We start from the raw sequence: 21880 nt of genomic DNA on the forward strand, positions 1-21880 counted from the left end.
TTAGGAGATAAACACAACTTAGTTAAGTTGACAAAAATACGAAATGGACTTGTTTGATTTAATATCTTGTTTCCTAGTTTTAATTAGAATTGTAATTAGGAAAGAAGATATATTTTGATATGTAACAATCTCTAGAATTATTTAGACTTAGGGAGCAAGTACAATTCTAGTAGATGTGGGTTTCTAGTTTAGCCTATAAAAGGGGGTTTAGGCCTAGCTAGAAGATAAGAGGGGGAAATTACATTGGTGAGAGGAATTATCAATTGAGGGGTTATTGTGTTATTTTGTAGGAACTTAATAATACGATAATATTTGAGGGGAGGAAATCTAAATTTCCTCATAAACACTTGTGTCTATTATTATTGTCTTTGCTATTTGTCCTATATTATATTTGTGGGTTTGTTCTCAATCGTTCGTGGCACGCGTTTGGTTATAACATTTATGGTACCGAAGTATGCAAGCAGGGGTTGTAGTATCAAAAATTACTAAGAAAAGGGTGAAATGACGAGTTGCTTTAATTAATTAGTTAATAATAATAAGCAATTTTTTCCATTAATTTTATTAATTTAGATAGAGTTAGTTAATTAAATTATATGATTATAAAAGAAAGTTAATTAAATTATATATATATATATATATATATATATATATATATATATATATATATATATATATATATATATATATAGGACCAGGTTCTGGTGAGAACCTCCCTTAAGATGAGAACTACCTTATAATGAGAACCTCTTATAACCGTCGGATCAATTCAATCACACGGCTCAAATCAGCTCATTAACGGTATTTTGGTAAATTACATCGTTGAATGACCTCCTTTCCAAACAAGGGATTCCCATAATTCTTTCTCTCTCTTCAGTTAGCTTTCTCTCTCCTCATTCGGTTTTCTCTCTCTTTCTCTCTTCTGCGTTTCATGAGTTCGGATTTGTGAAAAAAATTCACAATTATTTTGAAATTTCTCTACAATTTTCCTCTTCACGTAATTGAATCTTACTTTTTTTTTGGTTTTCGTATGAAATTTTGCATGATTTTTTGGGTTTTCGTATGAAATGTTTTAGGTTTGTTGTGTTTACTTTTTCTGATATTGTGTTTACTTTTACTTGATGCTGTGTTTACTTTTTCTGATTTTGTGTTTACTTTTACTCGATGTTTTTTGTTTTTTTCCTGATCTTGTGTTTCCTTTTACTCGATGTTGTGTTTACTTTTCTGATTTTGTGTTTACTTTTACTCGATGCTTTGTTTACTTTTTCTGATATTGTGTTTACTTTTACTCAATGTTGTGTTTACTTTTTCTGATCTAATGTTTACTTTTACTCTATAATGTATTTACTGTTTCTGATCTTGTGTTACTTTTACTCGATGTTATGTTTACTTTTGATTATATAGTGTTTACTTTTACTCGATGTTGTTTTTACTTTTTCTGATGTTGTGTTTACTTTTACTCGATGTTGTGTTTACTTTTAAAGGTTCTCATTATAAGGTAGGTTCTCATCTTAAGGGGTGGTTCTCACCAGATCTCGATTCTATATATATATATATATATATATATATATATATATATATATATATATATATACATATATATATGTTCTTGTAAGAACCATCTTAAGGTGAGAACAGTCTTATGGTGAGAACTCCCATCATCACCGTTCATTGTGTGAAATCTCGGCCGTTAATTTATTTTAGTTTATATCACTGCATCACGCCTTCAGTTAACAAATTAAATTAAGAAACCTTTCATCCTTTTCCTTCCTCACGACATTTTCTTCTTCGCACCATTGAAGCAAATCGATGACCCGTATTGGATTTTATGTCTTCACTGGTATACTCACTTCTCTCTCATCTAAATACTTCAAAGTTTTTGCAGTTAGTTATTGTTTCGGGGTTGAAACGATGGTAGGAGCGTCCTCGATCTCTTGAGTTCCGGTCACGTATGGTGCCTGCAAGATAAACTCCGGGCCAAGGGGGGGTCCCCGAGGCGGAGCCTCCGACGCTCAAGTCAGTACAATTGATGTACAAAATGAGGTGTTTAGGGGAGAGAGAGAGTAGGGTGGCTTCTCTAGGGTTAGAGAAATGGCCCCTTTTACCTTGCCCTTTGAGGGGTATATATAATGCCTTGTTGGGCCTTTGAGGCCTTGTAAGTGATATTGGGCTAGAGTGTGTTTTATTGGCTTTTGGGTTAAAGTGGTGGGCCCATTTTAACACCCCAACAAATAAATTGTTTCGGGGTTGAAACGATGGTAGGAGCGTCCTCGATCTCTTGAGTTCCGGTCACGTACGGTGCATGCAAGATAAACTCCGGGCCAAGGGGGGGTCCCCGAGGCGGAGCCTCCGACGCTCAAGTCAGTACAATTGATGTATAAAATGAGGTGTTTAGGGGAGAGAGAGAGAGTAGGGTGGCTTCTCTAGGGTTAGAGAAATGGCCCCTTTTACCTTGCCCTTTGAGGGGTATATATAGTGCCTTGTTGGGCCTTTGAGGCCTTGTAAGTGATATTGGGCTAGAGTGTGTTTTATTGGCTTTTGGGTTAAAATGGTGGGCCCACTTTAACACCCCAACAAATGCCCCCCAGACCCAATTCTATTTGAAAAATGGGTTGGGTTTTGATTTTGATCACTTGGTAATGAAAGATAATTTCAGCTCGGAATTTTAACCTCGGCTCGGATTGTAACATCGGTTCGAGTTGTAATCTCGGCTCGGTTTTTAACCTCGGATTTTACCTTCGGATTTTACCTTCGGATTTGTTTTTGTCCAAGTTTCTTCAAATCCGTAGATTTTGCTAAGAGACTCGTCTTGCTTTGAGTTCTTCAAATCCGTAGATTTTGCTAAGAGACTCGTCTTGCTTTGGGACCTTTAAGGTCTGTAGATTTGTTTAGAGTCTGCTTTTGAGCTCTTCTGATCCGTGGATCTGTTAAGAGGCTGCTTTTGAGCTCTTTAAAGTGTTGGACATGTTTAGAGTCTGCTTTTGAGCTCTTCAGATCCGTGGATCTGTTAAGAGTCTACTTTTGATCTCTTTAACGTTTGTAGACATGTTTAGAGTCTGCTTTTGAGCTCTTCAGATCCGTGGATCTGTTAAGAGGCTGCTTTTGAGCTCTTTAACGTCTACTTCCGTTCTTCCGAGTTCTTGTGGTTCGGGAACCTGGGCAAGAAATCGCAAGTCTTTCTTAGTTATGAGTTTCGGGGATCCGTGGATCTAAGCCGAACTCTTTATAACTGTATTCGAGAGACTTTGTTGCGAACGAAATTTTCCAAGACTTACTCCAAGTTATGGTGACCCGGAGATCGCTCCATAACTTTCTTGTTTATCCAAGGGACTTGATTGGTTTCTGTTCTTCCGATTTCTTGTGGTTCGGAAACCTGGGCAAGAAATCGTTAGTCTGACTCTTAGTTATGACTTTGGCGATCCATGGATCTGAGCTGAAGTTTTATAACTTGATTTGAGCGACTTTTGTTGCGAATAAAATTTTCCAAGACTTGCTCCAAGTTATGGTGACCCGGAGATCGCTCCATAACTTGCTTGTTTATCCAAGTTTCTTGTGATCCGTAGATCTGCTAAGGGATTTGCTTGGTTTCTGTTCTTCCGATTTCTTGTGGTTCGGAAACCTGGGCAAGAAATCGCTAGTCTGACTCTTAGTTATGAGCTTCGGGGATCCGTGGATCTGAGCCGAACCCTTTATAACTGTATTCGAGCGACTTTTGTTGCGAACAGAATTTTCCAAGACTCGCTCCAAGTTATGGTGACCCGAAGATCGCTCCATAACTTGCTTGTTTAATCCACAAGATGGGTGATATTGACTGGTCCGAGCTCCGAGGATTAGGAAAAGGCGTTGGGCTTCTGCGCTGCTCGGTTTGTTTTGTTTAGCCAAAATTTACTTCCCATTTTGTTGATACCAGCTGGCCCATCATATTAAAATGAGCTCCTTTCCTTTTTGTTAGTTGGCCCACTAAAGATATTGGCTAAGCAGCCTCTAGAGTTAGCCCACTAAAGGTTTTGTCCACAAATATCTATTTTGCTCCCTGATGTTCGACATTTACTGCAACTTGGAGGCAAATTTATTTGATTGGCATCATCTAACCAATTAAGGATGAGAGTTCCTTTTTATATCCCATTATTGTTGTTCAATCTTTGAGCTTTCCATTTTTGTGGTTTACCACACACACGGCACACCGTCATCATTTTCACTCGCCAATTACTTCGGACCCGATGAGAAATGGAGGTGGAAATTGATCGACTCCGATCTCTTCGGATGGGTCAACCTCGGCAAATCAATTTCGGGAGCTTTGATTCGGACCCTGGGTGGTCGACTTTGGGTCAGCCTCGGCGGCAACTTTGGCGGTTCCACCTTGGCGGATCGACTTCGGCGGTGATAGTTTAGTGTGGCAGAGTTAAACTCGAAGGGAGACTAACTTCGGGAAGCTGCTAGTACCTCGGCTTTGAGCATCAGAACTGCTGCGCACGGCACTGCTCGAAGAGCTTTTTGGATCCTTTGATATATTACCCATGCTGAACTCGGCACTACACGGAACTTCGGCATTAAGCTCGGCTTGGGAGCTGATAAGCTCGGGAGATGAGCTTCGAGAGTTTGGCTCTAGAAGCTGCTTCGGATCTTAGATTCGTATCTTAGCTTCCGTGATGAGCTTTGGCTATGAGCTTCAACAATGAGCTTCGGCATTGCTCGGGAGATGAGGCTGAATCGGCTCCAAATTATACTTTGAAGATATTCCATCAAATGGGTACTCTGACTTCCTCGGCTCCGATGTAGGATACAGAAATGACTAGATCTGTTTCTACTCTTTCGGCAGCTTATTTTGTTCGGCAGACAATATCTCTGCTTGGAGCCCTTTCCGACGATGGGGATATACTGGTAGTAACTCCACAAATCTTTGTAGCCTTATCTTTTTAAGCAAAGTAGACCACTGTGCTTAAGAAGTCGGCTCATTGGACAGCCAAAATGTAGCATGCAGCCATGCATTAATTTGTGGCTCCAGTAGCTGCTCCTTTGATTATTTGGGACAAATGATGTCACCCAATAATTATTTATTTATTAGCTACTTGTTTTCATTTATCAAAGTAATCAGATCTACTTCTCTACTTTGAGTGCTTATCTGATTACCGCAACCCATCCAATATTTGAGGTGTTATACCGTCGAGAAAATTGGATCTCGACACAATTAATGTGCCCGTTTTCTGGTTGAACCCGGTAGCCATGGAAGAGTGGATCTTCATGGGTTATTGTATTCTCTCCCCACAGACGGCGCCAAATTGTTTCAGGGTTGAAACGATGGTAGGAGCGTCCTCGATCTCTTGAGTTCCGGTCACGTATGGTGCCTGCAAGATAAACTCCGGGCCAAGGGGGGGGTCCCCGAGGCGGAGCCTCCGACGCTCAAGTCAGTACAATTGATGTACAAAATGAGGTGTTTAGGGGAGAGAGAGAGTAGGGTGGCTTCTCTAGGGTTAGAGAAATGGCCCCTTTTACCTTGCCCTTTGAGGGGTATATATAGTGCCTTGTTGGGCCTTTGAGGCCTTGTAAGTGATATTGGGCTAGAGTGTGTTTTATTGGCTTTTGGGTTAAAGTGGTGGGCCCATTTTAACACCCCAAAAAATAAATTGTTTCGGGGTTGAAACGATGGTAGGAGCGTCCTCGATCTCTTGAGTTCCGGTCACGTACGGTGCCTGCAAGATAAACTCCGGGCCAAGGGGGGGTCCCCGAGGCGGAGCCTCCGACGCTCAAGTGAGTACAATTGATGTATAAAATGAGGTGTTTAGGGGAGAGAGAGAGAGTAGGGTGGCTTCTCTAGGGTTAGAGAAATGGCCCCTTTTACCTTGCCCTTTGAGAGGTATATATAGTGCCTTGTTGGGCCTTTGAGGCCTTGTAAGTAATATTGGGCTAGAGTGTGTTTTATTGGCTTTTGGGTTAAAATGGTGGGCCCATTTTAACACCCCAACAAATGCCCCCCAGACCCAATTCTATTTGAAAAATGGGTTGGGTTTTGATTTTGATCACTTGGTAATGAAAGATAATTTCAGCTCGGAATTTTAACCTCGGCTCGGATTGTAACATCGGTTCGAGTTGTAATCTCAGCTCGGTTTTTAACCTCGGATTTTACCTTCGGATTTGTTTTTGTCCAAGTTTCTTCAAATCCGTAGATTTTGCTAAGAGACTCGTCTTGCTTTGAGTTCTTCAAATCCGTAGATTTTGCTAATAGACTCGTCTTGCTTTGGGACTTTTAAGGTCTGTAGATTTGTTTAGAGTCTGCTTTTGAGCTCTTCTGATCCGTGGATCTGTTAAGAGGCTTCTTTTGAGCTCTTTAAAGTGTTGGACATGTTTAGAGTCTGCTTTTGAGCTCTTCAGATCCGTGGATCTGTTAAGAGTCTACTTTTGAGCTCTTTAACGTTTGTAGACATGTTTAGAGTCTGCTTTTGAGCTCTTCAGATCCGTGGATCTGTTAAGAGGCTGCTTTTGAGCTCTTTAACGTCTACTTCCGTTCTTCTAAGTTCTTGTGGTTCGGAAACCTGGGCAAGAAATCGCAAGTCTCTCTTAGTTATGAGTTTCGGGGATCCGTGGATCTAAGCCGAACTCTTTATAACTGTATTCGAGAGACTTTGTTGCGAACGAAATTTTCCAAGACTTACTCAAAGTTATGGTGACCCGGAGATCGCTCCATAACTTTCTTGTTTATCCAAGGGACTTGATTGGTTTTTGTTCTTCCGATTTCTTGTGGTTCGAAAACCTGGGCAAGAAATCGTTAGTCTGACTCTTAGTTATGACTTTGGCGATCCATGGATCTGAGCCGAAGTTTTATAACTTGATTTGAGCGACTTTTGTTGCGAACAGAATTTTCCAAGACTTGCTCCAAGTTATGGTGACCCGGAGATCGCTCCATAACTTGCTTGTTTATCCAAGTTTCTTGTGATCCGTAGATCTGCTAAGGGATTTGCTTGGTTTCTGTTCTTCCGATTTCTTGTGGTTTGGAAACCTGGGCAAGAAATCTCTAGTCTGACTCTTAGTTATGAGCTTCGGGGATCCGTGGATCTGAGCCGAACCCTTTATAACTGTATTCGAGCGACTTTTGTTGCGAACAGAATTTTCCAAGACTCGCTCCAAGTTATGGTGACCCGAAGATTGCTCCATAACTTGCTTGTTTAATCCACAAGATGGGTGATATTGACTGGTCTGAGCTCCGAGGATTAGGACAAGGCGTTGGGCTTCTGCGCTGCTCGGTTCGTTTTGTTTAGCCAAAATTTACTTCCCATTTTGTTGATACCAGCTGGCCCATCATATTAAAATGAGCTCCTTTCCTTTTTGTTAGTTGGCCCACTAGAGATATTGGCTAAGCAGCCTCTAGAGTTAGCCCACTAAAGGTTTTGTCCACAAATATCTATTTTGCTCCCTGATGTTCGACATTTACTGCAACTTGGAGGCAAATTTATTTGATTGTCATCATCTAACCAATTAAGTATGAGAGTTCCTTTTTATATCCCATTATTGTTGTTCAATCTTTGAGCTTTCCATTTTTGTGGTTTACCACACACACGGCACACCGTCATCATTTTCACTCGCCAATTACTTCGGACCCGATGAGAAATGGAGGTGGAAATTAATCGACTCCGATCTCTTCGGATGGGTCAACCTCGGCAAATCAATTTCGGGAGCTTTGATTCGGACCGTGGGTGGTCGACTTTGGGTCAGCCTCGGCGGCAACTTTGGCGGTTCCACCTTGGCGGATCGACTTCGGCGGTGATAGTTTAGTGTGGCAGAGTTAAACTCGACGGGAGACTAGCTTCGGGAAGCTGCTAGTACCTCGGCTTTGAGCTTCAGAACTGCTGCGCTCGGCACTGCTCGGAGAGCTTTTTGGATCCTTTGATATATTACCCATGCTGAACTCGGCACTACACGGAACTTCGGCATTAAGCTCGGCTCGGGAGCTGATAAGCTCGGGAGATGAGCTTCGAGAGTTTGGCTCTGGAAGCTGCTTCGGATCTTAGATTCGTATCTTAGCTTCCGTGATGAGCTTTGGCTATGAGCTTCAACAATGAGCTTCGGCATTGCTCGGGAGATGAGGCTGAATCGGCTCCAAATTATACTTTGAAGCACTAGTAGAAAAAACCCTTGTTGCAACCCCCTTGTTGCAGCGTACATGTGTTAATACGCTTCAACAAGCAGTAGGTAAACGCGGGTCAAACACTTTAAAGAGTTGTTGTAGCGTACAAATTAATTGCCCCCTGCAAAAGAGTTTTTTGCAGCGTACGTATTAAAAGCCCCCTGCAATAGCTATATACTGTTGCAGCGTACATGACATTGTACCCTGCAACAGTTTCGTATAACAAAATTTATTTGCTGTAATACTCCGTACTATTATTGTTGAATAATTAATTCATTTTACAAAATATCTATCTCAAAATTTTAGAGTTCCCTGCGCTCAACTCCAAGCTTCTTCCTCGGTTTACAATTCCCTGCGTCGCCGTCGAACTCATAGACTGCTCTGCCCTGCGTCGCCGTCGAACTCAGATTGCTCGGCTCTGCCGTCACTCTCCTCGCCGGTGAGTGTCTTTTCTCGCCCCCGTCGCGTCCTGTACATTCTCCGCGCTGAACCACGACTTCTCCTAGTCGCTGAAAACTCAGCTAGCTCGACCGGTGGTTCCAAGAAAGAACGACCTGTTCTCCGGTGCTTGCTCGGCCGTCACTGTCCTCGCCGCAACAAGTAATTATCTTCCTGTCCCCTCTTGATTTTCGTTTTCAGAATTAGGGTTTTACAATTCTGTTTTTTTTTCTGTTTTTTTACCTAGTTGTTCAAGTCGTTCTTTGCACTTAATTTGTGAAGATGAGTAGATACGCATATCGTTGAAGAAAGGGGCAATGATCGTACTGCCTGCAGGAATCTATCATCGTACTTGTCTGGATTTCAACAATTGCATTTAGGTATTGATATATCTAATTATATTTTTTGGACATTTGGTGAATTTTATTTGTGTTTGATTAATGGGTTTGTTTTAGTTCTTTTTATTAGTTTTTTTTACAGAAAGATTTCAGCTTTTGCAATTTTTTGGAGTTGGTTGATGACATGCTTCATATGCTTCTTTTAGTTTTGATTTGAGATGTTTCATGTACAACTTCCATCCCGGATTAGTTGTCGTATCACTAGTTTAAATTACACTGTCAACGTGGCTATTAATTCTGCACAGAAAATTGAATTCTAGCTTCTAATATATTCTGTAACTGGTTGGCACTTCAACTCTTGAAGTTTCAATTTTTATGTCAACCCGAATTATTTGAATTTAGGATATATGATTGGCCCTTGGTGAAGAAGAAATATTGTGTAAGACATATGTTGTGTTTTTTTTGGGTAAATTTGGCTAGGTACCTAGTAGGATTTACATGTATTGTGTTCCATGATCATGTAAGTGATGAGGACTTGATGTACTTCATTGTTAGTTGGACATATAGTGGTTCTAGAAAGATTATGAGCTAACAGTGTGTTTGGATAGATTGATAGAAGGGAAAGGAAGGGGAGAGAAAGGGGAGGGGGAAGGTCAGCTCCATTTTTCCCCTCAAAATCTCTCCGGTTTTGGAGGGATGGTGTTTATTAAAATAGAGAGGTTCTTATGTAGACATTTTTTTCGTTTGCTGCTGTAATTTTCCCTACCATCTTCCTTCTTACAGACTTGTTTTTGAAAAGTACATAGTCTGGGTATTCTGTAACATGGATGTTTAGCTGAGCTTACTTGTTTTCGGTTTAAAATGCTACTAACAGGTAACTGTTGCATACAACGAAGACCCAAGTTCTGTAAAGTTGTATCGAGGTGTCGGTGCTTATCGAACTGAGGTACATATTTCTCTCATATTCATTTGATCATGAGTTTGTGAGCTGGCGGTATTCAAGATATTTCACATCTCAGGTTTAAGGGTAGTTCTTGTTCTCCATGACCAGAGTTTTCTATATCCTAACTTCACAATAGCTTCTTAAAATAGATTCTGGTAAATGCGCACCAAATACTACCATTTGCATTAAGATTATGCTCCTTGAAAATTTGATCAAAGTGATTGAAACAAATAGATGGCCGGTTCTTCTTACTCAGAGAAGCTAGTTTTCCATACAGTTAATGTTGATAAGTTTTTAGGTTTTAAATTACTGACTTGTGTTAATGATTTAATAGCTTTTCCTTCTTATTTCAGGAAGGTAAACCTCTGGTTTTAAATGTAGTGAGACGAGCTGACGGCAACTTATTAATGATAGGCAAGTCTTTTAGGTGGTGTAACCGTGTAAGTATAAGTTGAATCTCTATCTAGATAAGGAAAATGATCGATATATGTTCTTTTGTGTAGGTCTCGAGTTAAAGAATACCTCCCAATCAATGGGCTTGCAGAATTAAATAAACTGAGTGCTAAATTGATGTTTGGTGAAGACAGGTAATTACCATGACTCCTTGAGCATTTAATGGATAATTTAATGCCAAACACGACTGTACCGCTGTACGTATGATCATGATGCATATATGCTACTCAACTAATGGTCACTTGAATTGATAAAAATCTGTTGAACCCATAAATCCATAATCATGATTCTCTCTTCTAAGTTCTAAGTTGTGATAAATATACTCTCTGAAAAACCTAATAGATGAACTGCTGTTTTTTCCTACCCAATTTGTGCACTTGTACGTAAGTACGTAACTGTCGAAATGTCAATGGACACCAGGCCTCTTAGAAGACCTTGGTTCAGCTCCATCAGGATTCAGGAGCTATTTTGCTGCTTCATGCGTGTGCTCACAATCCAACTGGACCCAAAGATTCAAAACTGGGAAAATATCAGGAAATTGATGAGATCAAAAGGATTGCTACCCTTTTTTAACAGTGCTTATCAGGTACATCGGTTAAGGTTGGACTCATTTATTAATGATCAATAATTGGTGGCAGTGCAATATGGTTGTTTGAATTCTAAATGTTTCATAATAGGGATTTGCTAGTGGAAGCTTTATTATCTTTTGGGCCTTTTTTGTTCTGGGGTTGGGTTGCATCAGTTACATCTTCCGTTACTTAAAATTTGACTCATAACAGGAAGACACTAGACAGAATTTGGTCTTCTCTGACAACAGAGTTCGCCAGCGTGAGGCTCAAGTATTAGTCGAACAACAGTCTTCTGCTCTCAAAACAACAGTATGTATTTTTGTGCTATATCCAACTTCATTTGTCAATATAATGCTAATTGCTGATGACATTTTCTTTTCCATAGCTGACTAGTTTCCCTTTTGCACTTCTTATTTAGCGAATGGAAGAACTTGAAAGTGAAACGAGAAGAATGAGGAAAGATCTTGACAAAGAAAAGGTACAAGGGGAAACTTCTTTTTATCTCCTTTTCTTTCTCTTCCTATTTTCTCCTTCTACAAGAAGAATTTGTTGATTGTACTCTAAAGCAGGGATAAGAAATTCTTTGTAAATGTGTAATTGTCCAAGAAAGAAAGTAACCTTTTTGTGGTTTGCTTGTTGCGCCAGAAGGCATCTATAGCTGAACTGAAAACACAGCTAGATGAAGAGCGTGACCAAAGAAGAGAAGAGCGAGAAAAGACTGCTGCAGATCTGAAAGCTTCACTACAAAGGGTTCAGTCCGAGGCTGAAGAAGAATTAAAACGAGCATCAGATGCTGCTTCGAGGCGAGCAAGAGAACAACAAGAAGTTATCAGTAAACTTCAGGTACCAACCATTACTTTATTATAACCTCTATTTCATCTGTAGATTCAATGTAGGTGATGAATTTGTTTTGTTTTTATTATCAGGAATCAGAAACATCGATATAGAGTATAAGACTATATGGATTTCTATACCATTTATGGTGTTAATGTGCTATTGTTTTCACGGATTTCACCCCATTTTGGATTGCTGCATTGATATAGAGTATTATTAGCAAGTTGGTTGGATTACGCGGTATGATTAGCAAACCAAATTAAGGGTCACTTATTTAAGATGAAATAAAAGGGAATGCAAGTTGTTTATTTAAGATGTAACGAATTTGAAATTGATTGAAGAAAAGTCTTATCAATATAATATTAAATATTGCATAAATTTATCAATGTGATTAGTATATGAACTGATGGAATGGAAATGAGCTAGCAATATTTGTTTGTGATGTCTTAATTGACATGTGTATTTGGAATTAATGATTGGCACGTACTGTACAACTTTGTACCTTATTGCACAATGTTTTGCAACATAATTGTTGATATATTAATGTTAGTTATATTAGTATAACTTGTATTTGGTAAGATTTAGTACATTTTGATATGTTGTAATTTAATTATATAGGGCTGCTCCTCCCAAATTTAAAATCTAACATCGGAAATTCAGAAAATATATATATATATATATATATATATATATATATATATATATATATATATATATATATATATATATATATATATATAAAAAAATAAACTAATGGAATACTACGTAAATTGTTAGGCACTAACTTAATTGACTTAAATGACATTTCCGCTCCCAACTTTGAACTAAAAAACCTAAGGACTCATTTGATTCTTATTACATGACTAATATGCATAGTTTGAACTTTCTAAAACTCATTCGAATCTATTTATTCACATTTAAGGGTCATTGGGTCGTTATAGGTCATATTTAGGCTAAAATGACATTTCTGCTCCCAACTTTGAACTAAAGAACCTAAGGACTCATTTGATTCTTATTACATGACTAATATACATAGTTTTAACTTTCTATAACTCATTCGAATCTATTTATGCACATTTAAGGGTCATTGGGTCGTTACAGGTCATATTTAGAGCTAAAATGACATTTCCGCTCCCAACTTTGAACTAAAGAACATAAGGACTCATTTGATTCTTATTACATGATTAATATGCATAGTTTTAACTTTCTAAAACTTATTCGAATCTATTTATGCACATTTCAAGATCATTGGGTCGTTATAGGTCATATTTAGGCTAAAATGACATTTCCGCTCCCAACTTTGAACTAAAGAACCTAAGGAATCGTTTGATTCTTATTACATGACTAATATGCATAGTTTTAACTTTCTAAAACTAATTCGAATCTATTTATGCACATTTAAGGGTCATTGGGTCGTTATAGGTCATATTTAGAGCTAAAATGACATTTCCGCTCCCAACTTTGAACTAAAGAACATAAGGACTCATTTGATTCTTATTACATGATTAATATGCATAGTTTTAACTCTCTAAAACTCATTGAAATCTATTTATGCACATTTAAGACTCACTGGATCGTTATAGGTCATATTTAGAGCTAAAATGATATTTCCGCTCCCAACTTTGAACTAAAGAACCTAAGGATACATTTGATTCTTATTACATGACTAAAATGCATAGATTTAACTTTCTAAAACTCATTTGAATCTATTTATGCACATTTAAGGCTCATTGGGTCGTTATAGGTCATATTTAGGCTAAAATGACATTTATGCTCCCAACTTTGAACTAAAGAACATAAAGACTCATTTGATTCTTATGACATGACTAATATGCATAGTTTTAACTCTCTAAAACTCATTGAAATCTATTTATGCACATTTAAGACTCACTGGATCGTTATAGGTCATATTTAGAGCTAAAATGATATTTCCGCTCCCAACTTTGAACTAAAGAACCTAAGGATACATTTGATTCTTATTACATGACTAAAATGCATAGATTTAACTTTCTAAAACTCATTTGAATCTATTTATGCACATTTAAGGCTCATTGGGTCGTTATAGGTCATATTTAGGCTAAAATGACATTTATGCTCCCAACTTTGAACTAAAGAACATAAAGACTCATTTGATTCTTATGACATGACTAATATGCATAGTTTTAACTTTCTAAAACTTATTTGAATCTATTTATGCACATTTAAAGATCATTGGGTCGTTATAGACTTATAGGTCATATTTAGGCTAAAATGACATTTCCGCTCCCAACTTTGAACTAAAGAACCTAAGGATACATTTGATTCTTATTACATGACTAATATGCATAGTTTTAACTTTCTAAAACTCATTCGAACCTATTTATGCACATTTAAGGCTCGTTGGGTCGTTATAGGTCATATTTAGAGCTAAATTGACATTTCCGCTCCCAACTTTGGGTCGTTATAGGTAATCAATTAATTTTTCTTACTCTTAATTGATTCGTATTCTAAACTATTAGTACATTGTCATTAGTTGCTTGAATGTTAAAATGTGACATTTCATTTGCATTTAATCGATCTAATGATCCCATCAAAATTTTGTTTTTGTAAAGGTCTATTCTCCGAAGACTGCGCCTTATGCTAGTGAGGAAAATGACGTGGTTCATGAGCAATGGGCTAAGTTTTATACCAGCATGTATTTATTATTGATCTGAGGGCGCTTGAACGAGTTGGTTTAGATGTTATAGAACAATTTTTTATGTTGAAATGTATGCTTACGTTGAAATTAGAACGTACATATATTTATTTAAATGTATATATATGGTACGTGCACTTTGGTTTTGGGATATATATACAAAACACCAGTTATTGTTTTTATATTTGTTATACAGGTTGCGATATTCTATTATTGTTGTGACAGGTTTCTATATTTGGTGCAAGGCACTCTAGGTATCCCTAAACAAAACTAAAATAAAACTAAAATTTTCCCGCCAAAAGTGCTTTGTTGCAGCATACATATATATATGTACGCTGCAACAAGGGTGAAAAATTTTGCAAAATTTCAGACTTGTTGCAGCGTACAAATAGATGTACCCTGCAACAAGTGGGGTCTTTTGCAGCGTACATGAATTTGTACGCTGCAAAAGACCCATATTTTTGCCACAATTTTGCGACTTGTTGCAGCGTACATGCAAATGTACGCTGCAACAAGTCAATACTTGTTGCAGGCCCCCCAGTTGCAGCATACGATGTACGCTGCAACAGGGGTCTAAAAGCCCGCTGCAACAAGGGTTTTTTCTACTAGTGAAGATATTCCATCAAATGGGTACTCTGACTTCCTCGGCTCCGATGTAGGATACAGAAATGACTAGATCTGTTTCTACTCTTTCGGCAGCTTATTTTGTTCGGCAGACAATATCTCTGCTTGGAGCCCTTTCCGACGATGGGGATATACTGGTAGTAACTCCACAAATCTTTGTAGCCTTATCTTTTTAAGCAAAGTAGACCACTGTGCTTAAGAAGTCGGCTCATTGGACAGCCAAAATGTAGCATGCAGCCATGCATTAATTTGTGGCTCCAGTAGCTGCTCCTTTGATTATTTGGGACAAATGATGTCACCCAATAATTATTTATTTATTAGCTACTTGTTTTCATTTATCAAAGTAATCAGATCTACTTCTCTACTTTGAGTGCTTATCTGATTACCGCAACCCATCCAATATTTGAGGTGTTATACCGTCGAGAAAATTGGATCTCGACACAATTAATGTGCCCGTTTTCTGGTTGAACCCGGTAGCCATGGAAGAGTGGATCTTCATGGGTTATTGTATTCTCTCCCCACAGACGGCGCCAAATTGTTTCGGGGTTGAAACGATGGTAGGAGCGTCCTCGATCTCTTGAGTTCCGATCACGTACGGTGCCTGCAAGATAAACTCCGGACCAAGGGGGGGTCCCCGAGGCGGAGCCTCCGACGCTCAAGTCGGTACAATTGATGTATAAAATGAGGTGTTTAGGGGAGAGGGAGAGAGTAGGGTGGCTTCTCTAGGGTTAGAGAAATGGCCCCTTTTACCTTGCCCTTTGAGGGGTATATATAGTGCCTTGTTGGGCCTTTGAGGCCTTGTAAGTGATATTGGGCTAGAGTGTGTTTTATTGGCTTTTGGGTTAAAGTGGTGGGCCCATTTTAACACCCCAACAAATAAATTGTTTCGGGGTTGAAACGATGGTAGGAGCGTCCTCGATCTCTTGAGTTCCGGTCACGTACGGTGCCTGCAAGATAAACTCCGGGCCAAGGGGGGGTCCCCGAGGCGGAGCCTCCGACACTCAAGTCAGTACAATTGATGTATAAAATGAGGTGTTTAGGGGAGAGAGAGAGTAGGGGTTCTTCTCTAGGGTTAGAGAAATGGCCCCTTTTACCTTGCCCTTTGAGAGGTATATATAGTGCCTTGTTGGGCCTTTGAGGCCTTGTAAGTAATATTGGGCTAGAGTGTGTTTTATTGGCTTTTGGGTTAAAATGGTGGGCCCATTTTAACACCCCAACAAATGCCCCCCAGACCCAATTCTATTTAAAAAATGGGTTGGGTTTTGATTTTGATCACTTGGTAATGAAAGATAATTTCAGCTTGGAATTTTAACCTCGGCTCGGATTGTAACATCGGTTCGAGTTGTAATCTCGGCTCGGTTTTTAACCTCGGATTTTACCTTCGGATTTTACCTTCGGATTTGTTTTTGTCCAAGTTTCTTCAAATCCGTAGATTTTGCTAAGAGACTCGTCTTGCTTTGAGTTCTTTAAATCCGTAGATTTTGCTAAGAGACTCCTCTTGCTTTGGGACCTTTAAGGTCTGTAGATTTGGTTAGAGTCTGCTTTTGAGCTCTTCTGGTTCGTGGATCTGTTAAGAGGCTGCTTTTGAGCTCTTTAAAGTGTTGGACATGTTTAGAGTCTGCTTTTGAGCTCTTCAGATCCGTGGATCTGTTAAGAGTCTACTTTTGAGCTCTTTAACGTTTGTAGACATGTTTAGAGTCTGCTTTTGAGCTCTTCAGATCCGTGGATCTGTTAAGAGGCTGCTTTTGAGCTCTTTAACGTCTACTTCCGTTCTTCCGAGTTCTTGTGGTTCGGAAACCTGGGCAAGAAATCGCAAGTCTCTCTTAGTTATGAGTTAACAGAGGCTGCTTTTGAGCTCTTTAACGTCTACTTTCGTTCTTCCGAGTTCTTGTGGTTCGGAAACCTGGGCAAGAAATCGCAAGTCTCTCTTAGTTATGAGTTTCGGGGATCCGTGGATCTAAGCCGAACTCTTTATAACTGTATTTGAGAGACTTTGTTGCGAACGAAATTTTCCAAGACTTACTCAAAGTTATGGTGACCCGGAGATCGCTCCATAACTTTCTTGTTTATCCAAGGGACTTGATTGGTTTCTGTTCTTCCGATTTCTTGTGGTTCGAAAACCTGGGCAAGAAATCGTTAGTCTGACTCTTAGTTATGACTTTGGTGATCCATGGATCTGAGCCGAAGTTTTATACCTTAATTTGAGCGACTTGTTGCGAACAGAATTTTCCAAGACTTGCTCCAAGTTATGGTGACCCGGAGATCGCTCCATAACTTGCTTGTTTATCCAAGTTTCTTGTGATCCGTAGATCTGCTAAGGGATTTGCTTGGTTTCTGTTCTTCTGATTTCTTGTGGTTCGGAAACCTGGGCAAGAAATCTCTAGTCTGACTCTTAGTTATGAGCTTCGGGGATCCGTGGATTTGAGCCGAACCCTTTATAACTGTATTCGAGCGACTTTTGTTGCGAAAAAAAATTTCCAAGACTCGCTCCAAGTTATGGTGACCCGAAGATTGCTCCATAACTTGCTTGTTTAATCCACAAGATGGGTGATATTGACTGGTCCGAGCTCCGAGGATTAGGACAAGGCGTTGGGCTTCTGCACTGCTCAGTTCGTTTTGTTTAGCCAAAATTTACTTCCCATTTTGTTGATACCAGCTGGCCCATCATATTAAAATGAGCTCCTTTCCTTTTTGTTAGTTGGCCCACTAGAGATATTGGCTAAGCAGCCTCTAGAGTTAGCCCACTAAAGGTTTTGTCCACAAATATCTATTTTGCTCCCTGATGTTCGACATTTACTGCAACTTGGAGGCAAATTTATTTGATTGTCATCATCTAACCAATTAAGGATGAGAGTTCCTTTTTATATCCCATTATTGTTGTTCAATCTTTGAGCTTTCCATTTTTGTGGTTTACCACACACACGGCACACCGTCATCATTTTCACTCGCCAATTACTTCGGACCCGATGAGAAATGGAGGTGGAACTTGATCGACTCCGATCTCTTCGGATGGGTCAACCTCGGCAAATCAATTTCGGGAGCTTTGATTCGGACCCTGGGTGGTCGACTTTGGGTCAGCCTCGGCGGCAACTTTGGCGGTTCCACCTTGGCGGATCGACTTCGGCGGTGATAGTTTAGTGTGGCAGAGTTAAACTCGACGGGAGACTAGCTTCGGGAAGCTGCTAGTACCTCGGCTTTGAGCTTCAGAACTGCTGCGCTCGGCACTGCTCGGAGAGCTTTTTGGATCCTTTGATATATTACCCATGCTGAACTCGGCACTACACGGAACTTCGGCATTAAGCTCGGCTCGGGAGCTGATAACCTTGGGAGATGAGCTTCGAGAGTTTGGCTCTGGAAGCTGCTTCGGATCTTAGATTCGTATCTTAGCTTCCGTGATGAGCTTTGGCTATGAGCTTCAACAATGAGCTTCGGCATTGCTCGGGAGATGAGGCTGAATCGGCTCCAAATTATACTTTGAAGATATTCCATCAAATGGGTACTCTGACTTCCTCGGCTCCGATGTAGGATACAGAAATGACTAGATCTGTTTCTACTCTTTCGGCAGCTTATTTTGTTCGGCAGACAATATCTCTGCTTGGAGCCCTTTCCGACGATGGGGATATACTGGTAGTAACTCCACAAATCTTTGTAGCCTTATCTTTTTAAGCAAAGTAGACCACTGTGCTTAAGAAGTCGGCTCATTGGACAGCCAAAATGTAGCATGCAGCCATGCATTAATTTGTGGCTCCAGTAGCTGCTCCTTTGATTATTTGGGACAAATGATGTCACCCAATAATTATTTATTTATTAGCTACTTGTTTTCATTTATCAAAGTAATCAGATCTACTTCTCTACTTTGAGTGCTTATCTGATTACCGCAACCCATCCAATATTTGAGGTGTTATACCGTCGAGAAAATTGGATCTCGACACAATTAATGTGCCCGTTTTCTGGTTGAACCCGGTAGCCATGGAAGAGTGGATCTTCATGGGTTATTGTATTCTCTCCCCACAGACGGCGCCAAATTGTTTCGGGGTTGAAACGATGGTAGGAGCGTCCTCGATCTCTTGAGTTCCGGTCACGTACGGTGCCTGCAAGATAAACTCCGGGCCAAGGGGGGGTCCCCGAGGCGGAGCCTCCGACGCTCAAGTCGGTACAATTGATGTATAAAATGAGGTGTTTAGGGGAGAGAGAGAGAGTAGGGTGGCTTCTCTAGGGTTAGAGAAATGGCCCCTTTTACCTTGCCCTTTGAGGGGTATATATAGTGCCTTGTTGGGCCTTTGAGGCCTTGTAAGTGATATTGGGTTAGAGTGTGTTTTATTGGATTTTGGGTTAAAATAGTGGGCCCAAATGTGCAACTGTATTACATGCCCTTTTCTCAGAGAAAAACAAACGGAATCAAAAAATATACTATCTTGCTTTATACCTTCACAAATTAAATGGATGGGGGGAAATCCCTTCGTCTTGCTCTTGATCTTGATACAACCTTGTAATGGGGACTCCATGACACACAAATCTGTCAAGAGTACAAGCAGCACCCATTCGATTGTTAAACACGTTCGTAGCATAGGAAATGTACTCCTTGACCATGCGAACATAACCCCCTACAAGTATCACAAAATTTGGCCGCTCATTTTCAAAGAATATCAGATTACGGCACCTCCACGAGGCCCACATTAGAGCAGCCCCTATATGCAATTCCTTCCTACTACATTTTCTAGCAAGCCACAACCAATGAGCCACAAAAAAAGAGGTACGAGCAGCAATAAGACATGTACTAACCTCACAATGTTGTCATATGCTTACGGCAGCTTCGCGTTCGAATGGTGCATGGACAATGGACTCACTTGCTACACCACATACCGGGCACGTAGCAGGCACGTATCATTATCAATGAAGATATAGGGGCGCCGCCGGCAGGGCCGTCTATAGGAGATCTAATAGGACATCTAGCACATATTTGGGGCCTAAAAAAAATTATTGACAACTTACATGCTCAATTATTGGTTATATAGTAAATCGTGCAAATAGAAGATATTTAATTGATTGATGGATCAATGGTACAACCTTCTCTTAATATTTCATAGGTTGTAAGATCGACTACATTTTTTTTTGATTTTTAGTGTTACTAATCATTTTATTAAGTAAAGAGCCACCACATTAAAATATAAATAAATAATAAACAGGGCCTTCAAATTTCCAGAGACGGCCCTGAAGGGCGGCATTAACAATTTCCTTTTTGCTTCGATCAAAAACATACTATCAATAATAACACTCAAATTCCATTCTCCAGTAAAGGGGGTCAAGCAAATCCGCGACGAGTAAATCTTCGTGCCCTTGTATCATGGCCATGGGATAAATAATTTTCCTACCTCCACACAAGACTATCTCGGAGCAAAGATTTCAAACACCCCCCCCCCCCCCCTACTACGCCAAGAGTAGCTTGGGTCATACCAGTATACCACGAAGAGCCTCTAACACAGTACTCCCTCCGTCCCGGAATACTTGACCTGTTTTCCTTATCGGGTCGTCCCTTAATACTTGACCTGTTTCTAAAAATAGAAATATTCTAACAATATTATATTATTTCTCATTCCAATCCTATTATCCCACTTACCCCTACTCCATACAAAAAATAATTAAAAATTCAACCCCTACTCTCCCCAACCCCACCCCTTTACACATTTCCCACTAACTACATTAAAATACACCTCACTATCAATTACTCCCTCCGTTTCTTTTTGTTGTATCCGTTTCCATTTTAAGCGTTTCATATTGTTGTATCCATTTAGAATCTATTCTATTTTTGGACATACATTTTATCCTAAAATACCCTTACATTTCTATCTAATTACCAAAATATCTAAAGATTCTACCCATATTCCCACCTAATTTTCCCCACCCATAATATTTAATTCTTTTCCCTTCCCCATATACCCACTCTCTCACCTCCTTTATCACCCATCATTATCACTCCTATCTCTTACCTTATTTCTTTATTATTTTTTCACTCTTTTATTTATTATATTCTCTTACACCCAATTATTTCTCTTACACCCAATCATTACACTTATACCCATACAAACTAATATTTCAATTTTCTTAAAAATCACACCAGATTCCAAATGGATACATCAAAAAGAAATGGAGGGAGTACTACCTATTAAATTAAATAAGTCAATTCAAGTCCCTTAAACTCTGTGCCGATCAAATCGGATCGAATATTCCGGGACGGAGGGAGTATCATGCTTGAAATATTTGACTTAAATGACACAATTTTAGCAAATATCCTTGATCGTTTTGTAATCTCCATACCGTTTTTCAAGAAGAATTTGGTTAAAATATTTTAGATCACGAAAACCAAGGCCTCCCATAGCTTTAGGAAGGCATAATTTCTACCTACGTTATCAATGTATCTTTTATCATCCTCCCTCGACCCCCACTAAAATCGACTCAAAAGTGAGTGTGTTTGATCAATAGTATTAATCAATAAACCCTTCAAAAGTGAGTGTGCTTGATCAATATCATCCTGAAGTATTAACCAATGATCGATTTAATAGTTTGATAAGAATCTTTCTTAATTCAAAGGTCATATATTTAAGATCTTGTATCGAAAACATTTATTCTATGTTGCTCAGTTTCTTATTGGGATGTCTTGTTTGATAAGGGATTGGAGGATCGATACTCCTCTGGCACTCTAGATGTAATAAATTAAATTTCATACAAGGCCACTATATATTTGGGTGCATGTCATGTCGAAGTGTTAGCAGGTTATATTGAGGATAACATAGTTATCCTATATGATAGAATATCATATGTAGTAGAATTGTGTTATAACTGAGCTATGTGATACTTCCTCCGTTCCGCAAATGATGCATCATTTCTATTTGC

This window comes from Spinacia oleracea, chromosome 6 (genome assembly GCF_020520425.1).
Source record: "Spinacia oleracea cultivar Varoflay chromosome 6, BTI_SOV_V1, whole genome shotgun sequence".
NCBI classification, from domain to species: domain Eukaryota; kingdom Viridiplantae; phylum Streptophyta; class Magnoliopsida; order Caryophyllales; family Amaranthaceae; genus Spinacia; species Spinacia oleracea.